This window comes from Adiantum capillus-veneris, chromosome 24 (assembly GCF_014529385.1).
Source record: "Adiantum capillus-veneris isolate H3 chromosome 24, ASM1452938v2, whole genome shotgun sequence".
NCBI lineage: Eukaryota > Viridiplantae > Streptophyta > Polypodiopsida > Polypodiales > Pteridaceae > Adiantum > Adiantum capillus-veneris.
In genome coordinates this window covers 87,287,997-87,303,697 of record NC_140954.1, presented here as the reverse complement: position 1 = coordinate 87,303,697, position 15,701 = coordinate 87,287,997, and positions in this window count along the sequence as shown.

The following is a 15,701-nucleotide window of genomic DNA, read 5'->3' as shown; positions in this document are numbered from 1 at the left end:
GAACATGTTGGCTTTGGTGCAAAGGACAAAGATGCCATAATCGCAACCACCAACAATTGATGGGTGCAGTTGCAGACACCATTGCATGGTGCAGAATTTTTATTGGATCCTAAATTCCAAATGCATCAACAATCGGCCAACAAAGAATTCATGATTGACTTCAAAACTGTGTGCTCTCAACTCTTGGGACCGGAGGATAGGAAAGTTGCTTTTCATCAATGAGTTGATTATGCTAATAGAATTGGTATGTTTCAAGATCCATGACATATAGATGCCATTGCCAAAATAAGTGTGCCTTTATGGTGGAAGGAGTATGGTAGAGCTGCAACACGTTATAGTAAGGATTTGATCAATTGCAACATCAAGTGAAAGTTGTGAGAGAAATTGGTCAGCATTCAATTTCATGCATACCAAAAAATGAAATCATCTTCACCCTAAACAGGATGCTGATTTGGTGTATGTTTTCTAAAATATGATACTTATTCATAAGCCAATGAACATTGCAACAAGAGCAACACAAAAGCACTATGGTGTCTTCCAAACACCATGTCTTCCAAATACGAAGGAAATCTTAAAATGAGTTTCTGCCAACTTACATGGTGTGTGACTTTCCGCCATGGATATAGTACAAAATAAAAACACTACAAAGTTGTGTTAAGAATCACTATTTACTAAAAAAATAGGCTATTTCACACCATGTCTTCAAAAGTGTGTGTGGATTCTAGTATGTGGTGCATAAATCATATATATAAAAATCCGTTGGCTTTGAATTATTCCATGAATATGTGGTGTTTGTAAGTATATAGAGTGGCACAAAAAGTATTGTGACAAAGGGAATTCATTTGACCTAGGAAAAACATCATGTAGTATGAGTGGGTAGGAAAAAAACAAGCAAAAAACAGGGGACACTCTGATGTGTCCATTTAGATTCTAGAAACTTTTTTACATATCAATAATGGCTCTTCCTTGCATGTTTAAGTTTTCTCCATTGGTAGATTTCCTAGAAAAATCCATTTGTCATTGTTTGGAGCATAGAAATGACCTATGATTTTCCCCAAGTTTTAGGACATTATAATGTACACAGGACATTTGAGTGTCCAGGTAACAAACTAGTATTAAGAGAATGATTGTGTCACCTCATCGAGTAGGTCATTTGTGTTGAACTCAACACTTCTTGGCTCAAAAGATTGGTCTACAACAAGTCCTTGTTGCAGAGGACAAACACCATCTAGTAGAGGTCCATACAACGAGGCATATCGTTGCACCTTTTCTTGGGCCTCCAAAAACTCTATCTCAAGATCAAGGATTTGGATGCATAACATGTAAAGTGTCTCTCCTTGGCTTGCAAGATCCTACCCCTACCTCGCTAATTCAATGAGCATGTCTAATTCTTTGGGAAGTAGAACATAGGGCGTTTGCATGCAGGCATTGGGTTATTGGATTTGGTTGCTCTCACTTTTTCTCCAATGCAACCATCACCAATTGGAGCATTAATTGGGCGGTCAGACCAATCTACTCTTCTCCTTAGGATGTCATAAACATAACTCTGTTGTATGAAGTAAAGTGCTATCTAGTTATTTGTTGGACATGATTCTGTCTCTTTGTATGAATCTTTGTAGTAGTACTCGTGCGAGCCCTTTGTGCTGCAAATCTAATAGCTTCACTAGAAATGAATCCATTGCATGGCCATTGATTCTAAATAGTTGTTGGTGTACAAAGTGGTTTGGACATAGCTTCTTACTCTCTTTGAGACTGAGTGGCTCACCTTGCAACTAGGACTCATCCTCTTTCGATGTTGGAAATACCAGCGAGGTCTTTCTCCTTACCATACCACTCTCTCTCTATCTCTTCTTTATAGATTGATTGAGCTTCATCATGGTTCAACTCTTCTTCCATATACACAAATCAAGCAAACATGCAGTGATTAGAAAGTTTCGATGTGAAGTTAATAATTCATCATGTTAAAATTGATTATTGAATACCACTTATATAGTTGTAAGAAAGAGATAAGAAAATTTAATTTACTGCCACTAGAGATAAGACAAAAATCAATTCATCACTTTAGTCATCAGCTGGTTGTAGACCACATGTCATTACAATGTCATAACCTAATCTATGGGCACCATTTAGACAGAGTGAGAGATGAAAAGCATTAGGTCGGGTTGATGGATTATTTTGCTTACCACTCTCAAGGTGTATAAGTACATTGCTCAAAAAATCCCTTTTGTTTTTCTCTTAGGACATGGACATGCTTTTTAATAGTCATTTACAAGTATGGCACATGGAGAAGACGTGCATGGCTTTAGTCCAGGTGAGGGGATTAGTAGATATACATTTGGGGGTGGCCCACAAAAAATCTCCCTTGTTTTTCATTCTACTGTAGGTCGCGGACAAGAGGAGAGGAAGATGTGGTTTGGTCTTTGTGCAAGACCCCCAATCCACAATGCCTACATAAACGCCCTTCTATCCAAAATGGAGCATCATGTTGCGGGAGTGAAAGTCATTGTGGAGGTACTCATGTGTATGTAGATACTTCACGGTTTGAAGAAGAACACTAATTATCTACATAATGTTACTTTGGAATAGCTCTATTGATCCTTCAATCGTTACATAATCCCAAATGGTTGGTTGTTTGTCACCTGGATTGCACTCTTTTATCCACTGCTCTACATGGCCGCCATTCCAAAAACGTGAAATGAGCATTGGATGCTCCATGTGGAAAACCATGGCAAGAGGATAAATAATTCCGCGATGAGTGATGTCCAAAATTGCGGCTTCAGCTTTAACCTGTTGATTCACTTTTGGTCCATGCAAGTGGACTTTGAAGATCTTCACAGCATACAATGGATCTTTAAATGCAGGATGGGTAGCACCTACATGCTGCATGTGTGCCCATCTTCCTTCTTCAAACTATGGAGCCTATATCTTAAAGATTTGGTATCAACATAAGATAAAATACAGGGGAGAGTTGTGAATAGTCTAAAGCAAAAGTGGCACTAGCAATTGGCTCCTCTCTAACGCTGGCTCTTGAATCATCAGAAATACTGTAAGAGGTATCTTCCACTTTCATACCTTTTGCTGACCTTTCTAGATTATCCTTGCCCTTGAGATCAGTATACAACTGCTACACAAGGTGTATGTGAGTAGGTATGCCTGACATAGTTGTAATTTTAGGACATTTTAGCTCCTAAAAAAACCTTGAGATTTGCCTAATAAATTGTTTAACCAAGTTCAATAATAAACCTGATGTCATCACAAATATGTCAAAAGGAGTGGGCACAAATATGAGTTGGAGCTGCTCAAATACAGACTTTGTTAAAGTCTCTGTAAATTGGTACTAATGCTCCGGAGCTTAAGGGTTGAGGCAGTGATGAAGCTCGACCTCTGACATGTGATGAAACTGGCATACTATGACCTCAAAGATGAACTTTCCTAATATTTTTTCATCTTGGTGTCCGCCATATCTGTGAGATATAATTTTAAACCTTAAACATTTTGACATAAATGCAAACTATTGAAATTATGTCATGATTGTGAACCATAAACACTGACATAATTGTAGCCAAAAATACTATGTTATGATTGCAAATCACACACTATACAATAAAGTGAAATCTTAAGGAAAAACAAAGCACACACAAATATATATATATATATATATATATATATATATATACACACACACACACACATATATACATATATATATATATATATATATATATATATATGTGTGTGTATATGTATATATATATATATATATATATATATATATAAATATATATATTTTTATTTATGTATATATATATATGTGTGTGTGTGTGTGTGTGTATATATATATATATATATATATATATATATATATATATAGACACACACACAGAGAGAGAGAGAGAGAGAGAGAGAGAGAGAGAGAGAGAGAGAGAGAGAGAGAGAGAGAGAGAGAGAGAGGTGAAAATTCCAGGAGTGTGAGGTATGCTCATCACAAGAATTGGACCCTGTTATGTACGCAAGGGGGAATGTAGAGCATTAGAGAATACACATAATTGATTGAAGGAGAGTACATGTGAACAACCCATTGTGTGTGAGATATGCTCAATACAAGTTCTGAACATTGTTGCAATGTTGATTGATAGTTTAATCAATCTAATCCCTGATGAAGTGTGTGGAACTCAAAGTACAACCATCAACGATGGACACTCAAATTCAGGAAAATTCTTGTATGTATCTATATCCAAGACAACACCTAGTCATCTAGTGATGAACAATGGTGTATATATGGATTATAAAGTACAAGGGTAATGCGCGTCATGCTAAGATGAAGAGGGCATATGTATGCATCTCTCCACTCTTAGGTTGACGAGCGTAACCCTCATATTTCTATGAAGTAATAACAATAATGTGACCTAATCTAATTAAGTGTGTGAAATTCACAACAAAAGAATTAGTGGACAATTTAACAATCTTAGATATAGGCCATACATCGTATGTATCTACATCCAAGACAACACCAAGTGATGAACAATGGCATTGGTATGGAGTTTGAAGCACAGGAGAAAATGATGCATCACACAAAGATGAAGAGGGCATGAGGTATGCATCTCTTCACTCTATTCTTGACGAGCTGAACTCTTACATTTCTATGTAGTATAAATGATGATGTTTCTTGATCTAAAATCGAGAATCCTATAGGTCACTCTGAAGTGAGAAGTGTATGATCATGCCTATTGCACTCCATGAGTCGACCACTAAATTCTAACTGAAGTCTATGGTGAGAGATAAACTATTGCACCACACGAGTGAGAATCTAAGTATGTCCTAAAACCCTTCGCTGAAGTGAGCCATGTGGTTGTGCAACATGAGAAGAGAAACTAAATCCTACTCACTTTGATGCACACCATGAAGTGGCCTATAGCATGCAAGTCAACTATGTGGTGAGATTGAAATTGATGTACCGCACAAGTCTGGCACAACACAAAAAAACAAGTTAGTATGTATAAATAAGTGGAAAATTATACCTCAATAGTGCTTTGCACGTCGATGATCACACTATAGCTAGGTGACCACTCCTACTAGTAGTCTCTGAATATCTGACAATGAAACTGATGTACCACACAAGTCTGGCACAACACAAAAAAACAAGTTAGTATGTATAAATAAGTCAAAAATTATACCTCAGTAGTGCTCTGCAAGTTGGTGATCGCACTGTAGCTAGGTGACCACTCCTACTAATAGTCTCTGAATATCAATGAAAGTGTCAATCACTGATCGACGATTGTTTCTTTTATAAGTACTTTCTTTGATTGAGCAAGACTTTGATAAAAAAAGACTTCGATCAAAGAAAAAATACAAATATTTGAACATTATTCAAGAATAGGACCTATAATGGAATTTCATAAGTATAATTTTTTAAAACTGACATATAAATGCATCATAGCTCTCTATTTCTCTCGCTCTCTCTTTCTATCTTTTTCTCTATCTCTCCCTCTTTCTGTCTCTTTCCTCTATCTCTCCCTATTCGTGAGGGCCATGCCCGGGGACCATCGGTTGTTCCATCTCCAAATGGATACATCATGATCTCTGACATCCCTCCTGCTTGAGACCTACACCAAGACAGGACTCCTCCTGCTCCTTGATGCCAACTCAAGGGGGTGACAACATTCACTTTTTCTCATATGGATCCCGAAGGACCATTGCTTACCGGTCCAACTTTCCAATCAAAGTCATCAGACCAAATTCGACTTCAGCCTTCCAGGGTCAACTAGTGGGAGTTCTCTAGTTCACCCTTGGTTCAAGGTCGATCCCAACTTGGTAGTAGCCTAATCTAAGATCGGTCTTGGAGAAATGTCTGGCATCCTCTTCTTCTACTTGAGTAGACACATCATAGCCCGTGCCTAAAAATGAATGTGGTTGCACAGATGTGAGAAGGGCCTTCAGATCCTTTTCATATACAAAATCCTTGATGAGTGTTGTAGCAAGCGACATTTAATTTGGTACAGAGACAACTTGAGTGCTGGTGGTGCTCTTGTATTAGGAAGCACCAAATTTGAAGTGTTAGCTACAGGCGAGTCTCGAGCAGCTCTATTTCTTGGGAGTTTAGGTGGCATATTTTTTTGGTTGTGGCAACAAGAACCACTTCCTCTTAACAATAGGTTCATAAATATCACAAATACACAAGGGTCTCTTAAAAAGTCAAACATTTCAAAAGATGGATTCTCTTTATCATGTCCATAACTACATTTGGAGAAATAATTAACAATTAATAGAAACACTTCTTTAGCATTTTGTAAATTCTAAGTTCTCCCATTTTATGCTTTTGAGAGGACTGCCCTTCAAAACCCTAGGACTAACAGTCATGAAAAAATACAATATTATAGACTTGAATAAAATTTAGCAGGAGTTGTTTTTTTTTCGTTTCTTTTTGGGAATATATCTTGACATCTTTTTGGATCATAAGCTTGGTGATTCATTCTTGGGATTATTTAAGCTATTGAAATACTTGAATAGAGGTTTCTTACGTCTCTTGACCGATTAATTAACTTTAACTACTATTTTGCCTTGTATTTGTATCTTGTTCCCTTTGATTGTAGGCAAATGGTTCCATTCCCTTATTGTAATAACTTGTTTTTTTTCTCAACCACACTATCCTTAGAATTTCTTTATATATATATATATATAAAATGTCCCATCTTGCATACACAAAATTGAATAAGAACTAGAATGATCTTTTAAGTTGTAATGAAGGTGTATGCCTTCCTTGTCTGTGAAAATAGGGGACCTACTAGTCCAATGATGCTCTCAACTCCTTACCCATGGCCCGAGTCTAAAGTCACTGTAGTCTCTTAGTGATGAAACTAGATTTGAACTTATCTTGAAAAATATTTTCTTTCTCTCTCGTTGTGTTTCTTTGTTTCTTAAAAATCTTAATTGTCAAAACAGTCTTATTAACTCTGATTTTTGTTACAAATGTTTTTTACCAAAGGTCATTGGTCTGAGTACTTTCAAGGGAGCTTCTCTTTCTCTACCTTGCACTAAAATTTGTTCACCATTTGCATTTTGAAAAGAAACAATCCCTTTTGCATGAAAGATGAGGTGCACAAAATGTTCTAGCATGGTTTTTGTTTTTTTTCTAGAGAAGTTGCTTCCATTTCCTCTTTTTACAATTCCAAGAACTTCTCCTTCTCGAGAGTTCTTGGCCATTTTCTATTTTTGCTTGCTCTTACACAATATTTTTGAGAACTTCTCATTCTTGCCAGAGTTCCATGCTATTTATTGTCCATACCTCACTCTCTTCCTACAAAAGCTCTACTAAAATCTTTATCTTGCCAAGGATAGAAAGTACGCTCTGATACCACTTGGGAGGGCCATGCACTGGGACTACTGACTGTACCAACTCCAAGTGGATACACCGTGATCTTTGACATCGCTCTCGCTTGAGACCAACACCAAGACAGGACTCCTCTGCTCTTTGATGCCAACTCAAGGGGGTATAGCATTCACTTTTTCTCATATGGATCCCTTAGCCCCAAAGCACCATTGCTTACTGGTCCAAATTTCCAATCGAGCTCATCATATTAAAGTCGAACTCAACCCTAAAGGTCAATTGGTGAGAGTTCTCTAGTTCACCTTTGGTTCAAGGTCACTCTGATGCTTTTTCCCTGGTTATGACCATGCACAACCGTTAGTGTGTTACCCTAAGATGAGTGTATCTATTAATTACAGAAATTTTGCGTTCTGAAGTTTGATTTTTGCTCCATAGATCTTAATCCCTTATCCCGTTTTCGACTTGACATAATGGACAACATAAAATTGGGTTCAACTTTTTGGCCAACAATCAACCCTCCCGAATCCATCCACCCATAGAACCATTTGATAAATGCACCTTTCCAAGGTTGTACTATGATACTAGAAAACAATATTCCAATCATGTCAAACCAAGAATACATTCCAAACATTTGAAAGCAGCATGTAAACTATTGCATACCCTTGCAAGTGTGCATTTATCATGCCGTTCCCACCTTTTTTATTTTTAGAATATTTTACTTCCTTTTTTTGTTTAGTATTAGTAAAATTATCCACGTCAAATCTTCTCGATAAATTTTTAATCCTAGTTTAAATTTAGATTAAGTTCCTTGGGTTATATTCTCTTAGTTCCTAGTTCATTTTAATCTTTATATCAAACAAGACCTTAAGAAATACAACGAGTCTCTTGGGAGTTTAGGGTTTTGTCTCGACGTAAGTTTGAAGTTAACCCTGACTTCGAGAAATCCCATTTTGGTCTCTTTGAATCATTTGCCATCCACGGGGCATCAACGTGGAAGCAATAGGAGTTTTATGTTTAAGGAACATGAGAATCACTTCTGTAAATCTATCCCCTTACTCCCCCCTTAGAAATTTTGGAAGTAAACAAACTTGAAATGAACAATGCATATGCTCTATACAATGACCTTAAGTGTGAACCATGAGTAGTAAATACTAACATTCATTTAGAATGCATCAACTTGTGATTTTAAGACAAATAATCTAAATCTTCCCTTAATTAATTGTGCAAGATGAAATGATGGTTTGCGCAAGAGTAGAATCCTTCCATGAGTGATAGTGTAAGAGTAATTTGTGAAATTCCTAAAAGTGGACATATTAGTGTCGTGCAAAATGCTCATGTAATGAAATACAAATGATTCACAAATTCTTATCAAGACAGAGCTTAGGCTTACCTCTTGATTCCGTGTAGAGTATTAATCACACAGTTAGGAGAGGCTTAAGGAGTTGGGAACTTTTCAATTGGCAAGAGGGAAGGGAGAGAATGACCTTAATAAATACGAATTGGGAGTCTTCTTCTCAAAGAAAATCTTCTTTGGTAATTTTATAAACTTGCCCTTCAAACCTCAACTTATCTTGAAATTTAGATATTAGTATGTCACTCAAAACTTTTAGACACATAATTTATGCAAAATCAAGAGCATCTCTTTTGGAAAAACTATAGTTTCCCTTCATGGAAAATAAGGCTACTTCGAAAAATAATCCATTATCTAGTTGCCTTTGATTCATGGCTTTAGCAAAGAGTATAAAAAAACTTAGAAATCAATAAAAGTTTTTATGTGGGAGATTAAGAGATAATTAAGGATATTAGTCACCATTTCATCATGCATACTATTTAGGTAATTATGATCTCTAGTCACCTATGGTTAAAGAGAGTGCTTTCTACTCTCTCTATGCCATATTAGTCTGGTAATCTAATTAGAAACTTGAAATAAAGGAACTGAAATTATTTAGATAATTATGACCTCTAGTCACCTACGGTAAAAGAGAGTGCTTTATACTCTCTCTATGCCATATTAATGTGCTAGTCTAAGAAACTTGAAATAACATCGTGGTTAGTTGTTAGCAACATGATTAATTATGATTAGTAATGAACTGTAATTAGAAAAACAACAAAATTAAGAAGTTATTTCTTCTTCCCAAAAAAAAAGCTTGCTTATGAAAAATGTGAGATCTTAAACATGAATTTAAGTAATCATGAACGTAAATCACTTTCAAGAAAGTGGAATAGCATAAAGAGAACAAGAAAAAAATTACCTTGTGAATATGGTAGAGTCTTCTCCTCGATTTGGGAGAGTATTGAAGAAGTATTTTGATGTAGGCGACTCTTTCCCTCTTGACTTTGCTTGGAAACCGCCAATTAGACCACTTGGAATGAGAGAATGGCAAGAGGCAAAAGGAATTCAAGCTATGGAAAGATTGAGAATTAGGAGAGAGGAGAGGGGGAGGGTAATGTGAAGAAGGAGATCAAGTTTTGACAACCTTGATTAGGGTTCTGGCTGTCATAATAATCAATATCTAATTCTCCTAAATGATTTTCTCATATTAAACTGATCATTTAATGTGGGGAAGTGCCAAGGGAGAAAAAGCTAGAATATTGGTTAAGTTAGCAGACCGGCCACAGTAGGGATCCAAAGGAGGGAAAATAGGGATCCAAAGGGGGGGCCATCTGCAAAAGAGCCATGTGAAACAACGGGCTAAAAAGACCCTAAGGTTCAGCCCATTAAGACTTCCAAAATGCTAAGGTTCCAAAATTCAAAGGTTGTGTCCAAAGGTTAACCTTAGGGAAAATTGGATGCTTAGTGTGTACCCAAAAAGTCTTTCTGCATCCCTACATGGGAGGGGGCGAGCCCCAAAGCTAGGGGATGAGAGAGAAAACCACACACACACACACAGGCTCCCTTTACACAAAGGGAATGAGGGACACATGTCAGCTTCCTAGGCCAGATGCCCACAAGGTGTGCCCAATTCCTATTGGAAGACCCTTGAAGTGGACCAATGAGAATTAAGCTAGAGTAAATCTAGTTTAATTAATTTAAAAACATTTAATAAAAGAAACCAATAAGAATTAAGTGTCCTAGAAGACTATTGGGCAGTCTCCCAAGGGGTCCAATGAGCATTCAGAAGCCCCATGGCTTGCCTGATTCCTATTGGCCAGGAGGCAAAGGGGTCCAATGAGAGTTTAGTTTAATTATTTAATTATCTAAAGCTCTCACAAAAGGGGAAAGGGGGACACATGTCAGAAGGCTATCACTTATGCTGCTTAATTCCTATTGGCTTGACCTGGGGAGGTCCAATGAGGAAAAATCCAACCTAACTTAGCAGCTAGGGCTCGCCCAAGAGAGAGGGGGGGCTGATTTTTGCTTGGCATTCACTCACACACTCTCACACTTGACCATGTGTGAAGGAAAAACACTCTATCTCCTCCCAAGCTTTAATGGAGAGCTCATCACCTACTCCAAGCTTGTGAGATAGAAGCCTACATCAACACCCTCTTGGCATGTGGATGCAAATCCAACCAAGAGCCAAGCTTCAATGCATGCTCATCTTCTCTACCAAGCTAATTACTAAGCTAAGCTATGCTAATATGAGTGATTATGTGAGGAGATGTACTTCTTTCTCGTAAGATACTTCTTTTTCCTCTCAATCTACTCTCATACCCTGCTAGCTCTCACCATCTTCGAAGGTGTGTGAGGTCTTGGGTCTGAGAACGGGGATAATTCAAGTTGTGTTTGATTAAGTGTTTTTGCTTGGTGTATGAAGCTTCCATCTTCATTGCACTAGCTAGTCTTGAAGGAACACAAAGAATTGTATTGTACAATGTCTCTCTTGATGGGAGAAACCATAATACAAAGCCTTTTGGAGGGGGGACCGGCTCCATGCAAATCCGGTCCTCAACTGTTGTCAATAGCTTAATTGCTCTCTCTTTTGAAAGTATTGTCGATGCTATCTAACTAGGTGTTATGCTTTTTGTTGCTCTCTCCACCCAAGCACTCTTGTAATTCTCATTAGGAATCTATTCTAATGAAATGCCCACTATGTTCATGCTAATTTCCGCTCCAAATAAGATTTTAGGCCATTAAATGTTACACTGGCCGTGGCTTCTCTTGGAGGTGTGTGTGTGTGTGTGTGTGTGTGTGTGTGTAGAAGGTGGTGTGTGAAAGAGCTTTGGCTATGACATTCGCAAGCTTACTGTTACGCTTGTACTTCTAAAAATGAGAGGGGAAGTGTAAACTGAGAAGATAAGCACTCTTTTTATGCACATATTTGATAAGTTCTTTCACTTATCTTCCTTATCTTGATAACTTATCTTTCTTATCAAAACTTTCTCAGCAAGCTACTTACTCACCTCATCCTTATCTTTATCTTCTCTTTCTTTTTCCTTTTCTTTTTCTTTCTTATATTTTCCTTTTCCTTTTTCTTTTTCTTTTTCTTTTTCTTTATGTTAACTTTCTTAAAATGAGAAGCTAATTCTCCATGCATTGGTTATGCCCGTATTCCCATGGTGTAAGCCGAAAGTGGCTCGTGAGTATACCTTGGTGCTTGAATTGAACCCAAATTGTACTCGAACATTTTGTTTTTCTATTATTTTCTTTATTTTTCATATTTTTAAGTCGGTGGCTTAGATGTGTTGGCCTTGCATAAGGGCTAGGAGAAGGCCCTTAGACTATTTATCTCTCTACCTCTACCTCTCTTTCCTTATTTCTCTCCCTCTCTCTATCTCCACCTCTCTTTTCCTAATTCTCTCTCTTTCCCTCTATCTCTCCCTCCCTCTCTTTCCCTCTATCTCTCTACCTTTTCCCCTCTATATGTTTCTCCTTCTATCGATCCCTCTATTTCCCCCTCCCTCTTTCTCTCTTTGTCTCCCTTTGTATATCTCTATTTTCCTCAATCTATCCCTCTCTTTATCTCTCTATCTCCACCTCTCGTTCCATATTTCTCTCTTTCTTTCTCTATCTGCCTCCCTATTTCCCTCTATCTCTCCCTCCCTCTGTTTCCCTCTATCTCTCTCCCACTTTCCCTTTATATCTCCCTCTCTCTATCCCTCCCTCTCTTTCCCTCTCCCTCTTTCTCTATTTCTCTCCCTCTATCTATCTCTATATCTCCCTCAGGCTTTCCCTCTACCAACCCCTCTTCCTCTCTCTCCCACCTTATCTTTTTCTCTCCCTATTTCTCTCTCTTTCGTTTATCTATACCTCTCTATATCTCTCCCTATTTCTCTCTCTTTCTTCTATCTCTCCCTCTTTTCTCAATCTCTCTCTTTCCTTTATCTGTCTCTACCTCTCTCTATCTTTCCCTCTTTGTCTCTCTTTCCTCTATCTCTCCCTACGTCTCTCTCTCTCTCTCTCTCTCTCTCTATTTTCCTCTATCTCTCTAGCTATCTCTATCTTTCTACCTCTCTCCCTCTCTCTATCTTTATTTCTCTTCCTATCTACCTCTCTCTATCTCCATCTCTACCTCTCTCCCTCTCCTCTCTTTCTCTCTATTTCTATCTATCTCTCTCTTTCTTTTAAAGTTTCTTTTTTGTCTTTTGTCTAATGTTCAACTTTTTTGGCCGTTTTTTCTTTTTTTTCTCTTATATTACACATATTTTATATAGGACATTTTTTACTCTAATTTAGCACTAACTTAACATTAAACATACAAAAGAAAAACACTCTCATTTATTTCTTTATTTACTTTAACACTAACTTAATAGTAACTATCAAATCTACACTAATCTCTCTTTCTCCCTCTCTTTTCATCTCTCTTCCTTTACTATTTCCTTACACACCAAAAAAGCAAGTAAGCAAACACCTACAAGCTAATCACATCCTCATAAGAAGCAACCAAGCAATCAAAGTGAGGGCAACCAAATACTATTGCAAGCAAGCAAAGTGAGGGGAAGCAAGCAAACATCGACTCCAAATATGCAAGAGGTATGAAAGCTTTAAAAGATTATCTATTCTATTGTGTGTGTGTGTGTGTGTGTGTGTGTGTGTGTGTTTAAGACGCAGGGGGGGGGGGGGGGGGGGGGGTGGTTGGTATAGAACCTTACCTCTTGCATTTTGTTTGCAGCTGGATCTTCTTGCTGTCCTCTTTTGTAGATCCCTCATGCAATTAAGTCTTCTTGCAATCCACACTTTCCTCTCACGGTCCACCATTTTCCCTCCAAGGGTGAGTGATGTAGTACGCCACCAAAGAGTGGTTGTGTGTGTGTGTGTGTGTGTGTGTGTGTGTGTGTGTGTGTGTGTGTGTGTGTGAGAGAGAGAGAGAGAGAGAGAGAGAGAGAGAGAGAGACAGACAGAGAGAGAGAGAGAGAGAGAGAGAGAGAGTGGACATGAATTTGCATGCTGTATGTCTGTGAAAATGTATGTATCTGTCTGTGTACCCTGCGTGCGCAAACCTACACATGTACTTGCACCTCTACCTACATCTCCTCTTGCACATGCCTGCATTCTTGAGGCAATTTGACTTCCATGACAGCAACTCCTCTCCCTGCAACTCGTTATTGGGTAGTGTGCACCTTCTAAAACCCTACAGGAGTGTGGGCTAGCTACAAGGCATGTCAGTGTTTGTGAGGGAAAATTTAGTCAGTAGATGATGTTGTCTCTGTTCTTAGCCTATTTAGAGGCCACCTACAGCGTGTCATGCTTAGAAGTGTAGAAAGGCCACTGCTGAGTTGATGTAATATTGTTGTGGTTCTAGGTGAAATCTTCCATAAATTTTGTACAGAGATTTTTTTGCCTTCCATTTTCTCGTAGAGTTTTTCTAGATGTTTGCTTTTTTATGGCAAGGTTTTGTTGATATATGTTCAACACTATGCATGTGTTTAAGCATTGAAAAGTAATGGAACCTTCTTCGAAGGCCACTTCAAATATCAAAATTTTCTTGTATGAGGACTTTGAGGAGGCTTGACAAGCCTGGAATGGTCAGTCACCCGCTCTTGAGGTGCATATTCTTGTGCAGGACCTCATGGACCCAGTTTAGTAGTATGCTATGAATGTAGTTATCGTGTTTTTCATGAGGAAAATGGCTACTACACATGTTGTCGGGCAATGGTTCCATTTTCTCCTTAATTGACAAGTTTTCCATGGTGTTTACTTTGGTGCATGTGGATTTTATGAAGTTCTCCTTGAAAATACAAAAGCCAAAAATCTTTTTCTTGAGATGTCTCCCCTCTTCTTTAATACACAGATGATGCATGTTCTATTGTGGGAACTCACTAAAGATTACCAGAGTCCTATTCATCACAAATTCCCGGTGTGGGTGGAAAATGTTGATTTCCCTTGCACGTGGAGACATTTATTGCCATTGTTGGTTGTGCAGGTTGGTAAGGTGATTTATCTCCCAAAACTGGATGCAAACACCAATGGGATTTGCATTCTTTGGGACACTAACAAACAAACCCCTAAAGGAATTATGGTTGAGTCAAGAGATCCATGGGTGGGCAAGCATCCATTTGAAACTTAAGTGGGGTAAATTTGCAAATTCTTGCTTTTGATGTGGAAAATCTACTCATAGGAAATCTGAATGTCTGGAGCCAATACTGCATCCCTCTCTTTCATATGTTCCTTTGTCCACCTCTATCCCTATAGGTAAACATGTCAATGAAGCTAAGCATAATAGAGGCTCTACTGCTAAGGTGGTTTCAAATGTGAAAAAAGGGAAAGGCAAGACACTGCAGTCCAGTAGGAAAATTATGAACCCCAAAAGGACATTGTAAGGATCCTTAATTTTAAGAGATAAAGGCTAGAAATGTGTGTGATTTTGGAGACAAGGCCATTGAATGAGGGTATTCTCATGGGACTTTTTCTAAGCTGTCCTAGGCTTTTTGTAGGTTGAATCAATAGAGGCTAGGGATGGAGGATGGGTACATTCTCTCTCTACCCAAAAGAGTGGTGGCCCTTATGACATTAACTACCCTCCTTCGTTTCTTTTGCCACATCATCAAGGGCGTCCATAATCCTAGCCCAAAAAATCACTTTTTCAAGAAAAAATCAAACACCTCATTTTTACTCAAAAATTCTCCCCAACCTATATGTATACCCAAAAATAAAATTTTTCTCTCAAAATATCACTGCTAAACCTTCAAAAAGTCAAAACTTCCACCTTCTTTTAGTTCCCTCCAAAACTACTCCCCTCTCTCTCTGACTCCTCTCCCTCTCTCTTCTCTCTCCTACTTTTCAGCACACACTCTTCCTCCTTACCTATCCTTGTTGCAGGTCCACTCCATAGATTTGTTGTAGATCTCCCCTCCATAGCTCTTCACTGCATAACTCTCCTCTCCACTCCGTAGCTCTGTTGCAGCTCTCCATCCCATAGATCTCCTCTCCCCTTTGTATCTTTGTTGTAGCTCTCCATCCTATAGCTCTTCACTCCATAGCTCACCTCTCCACTCT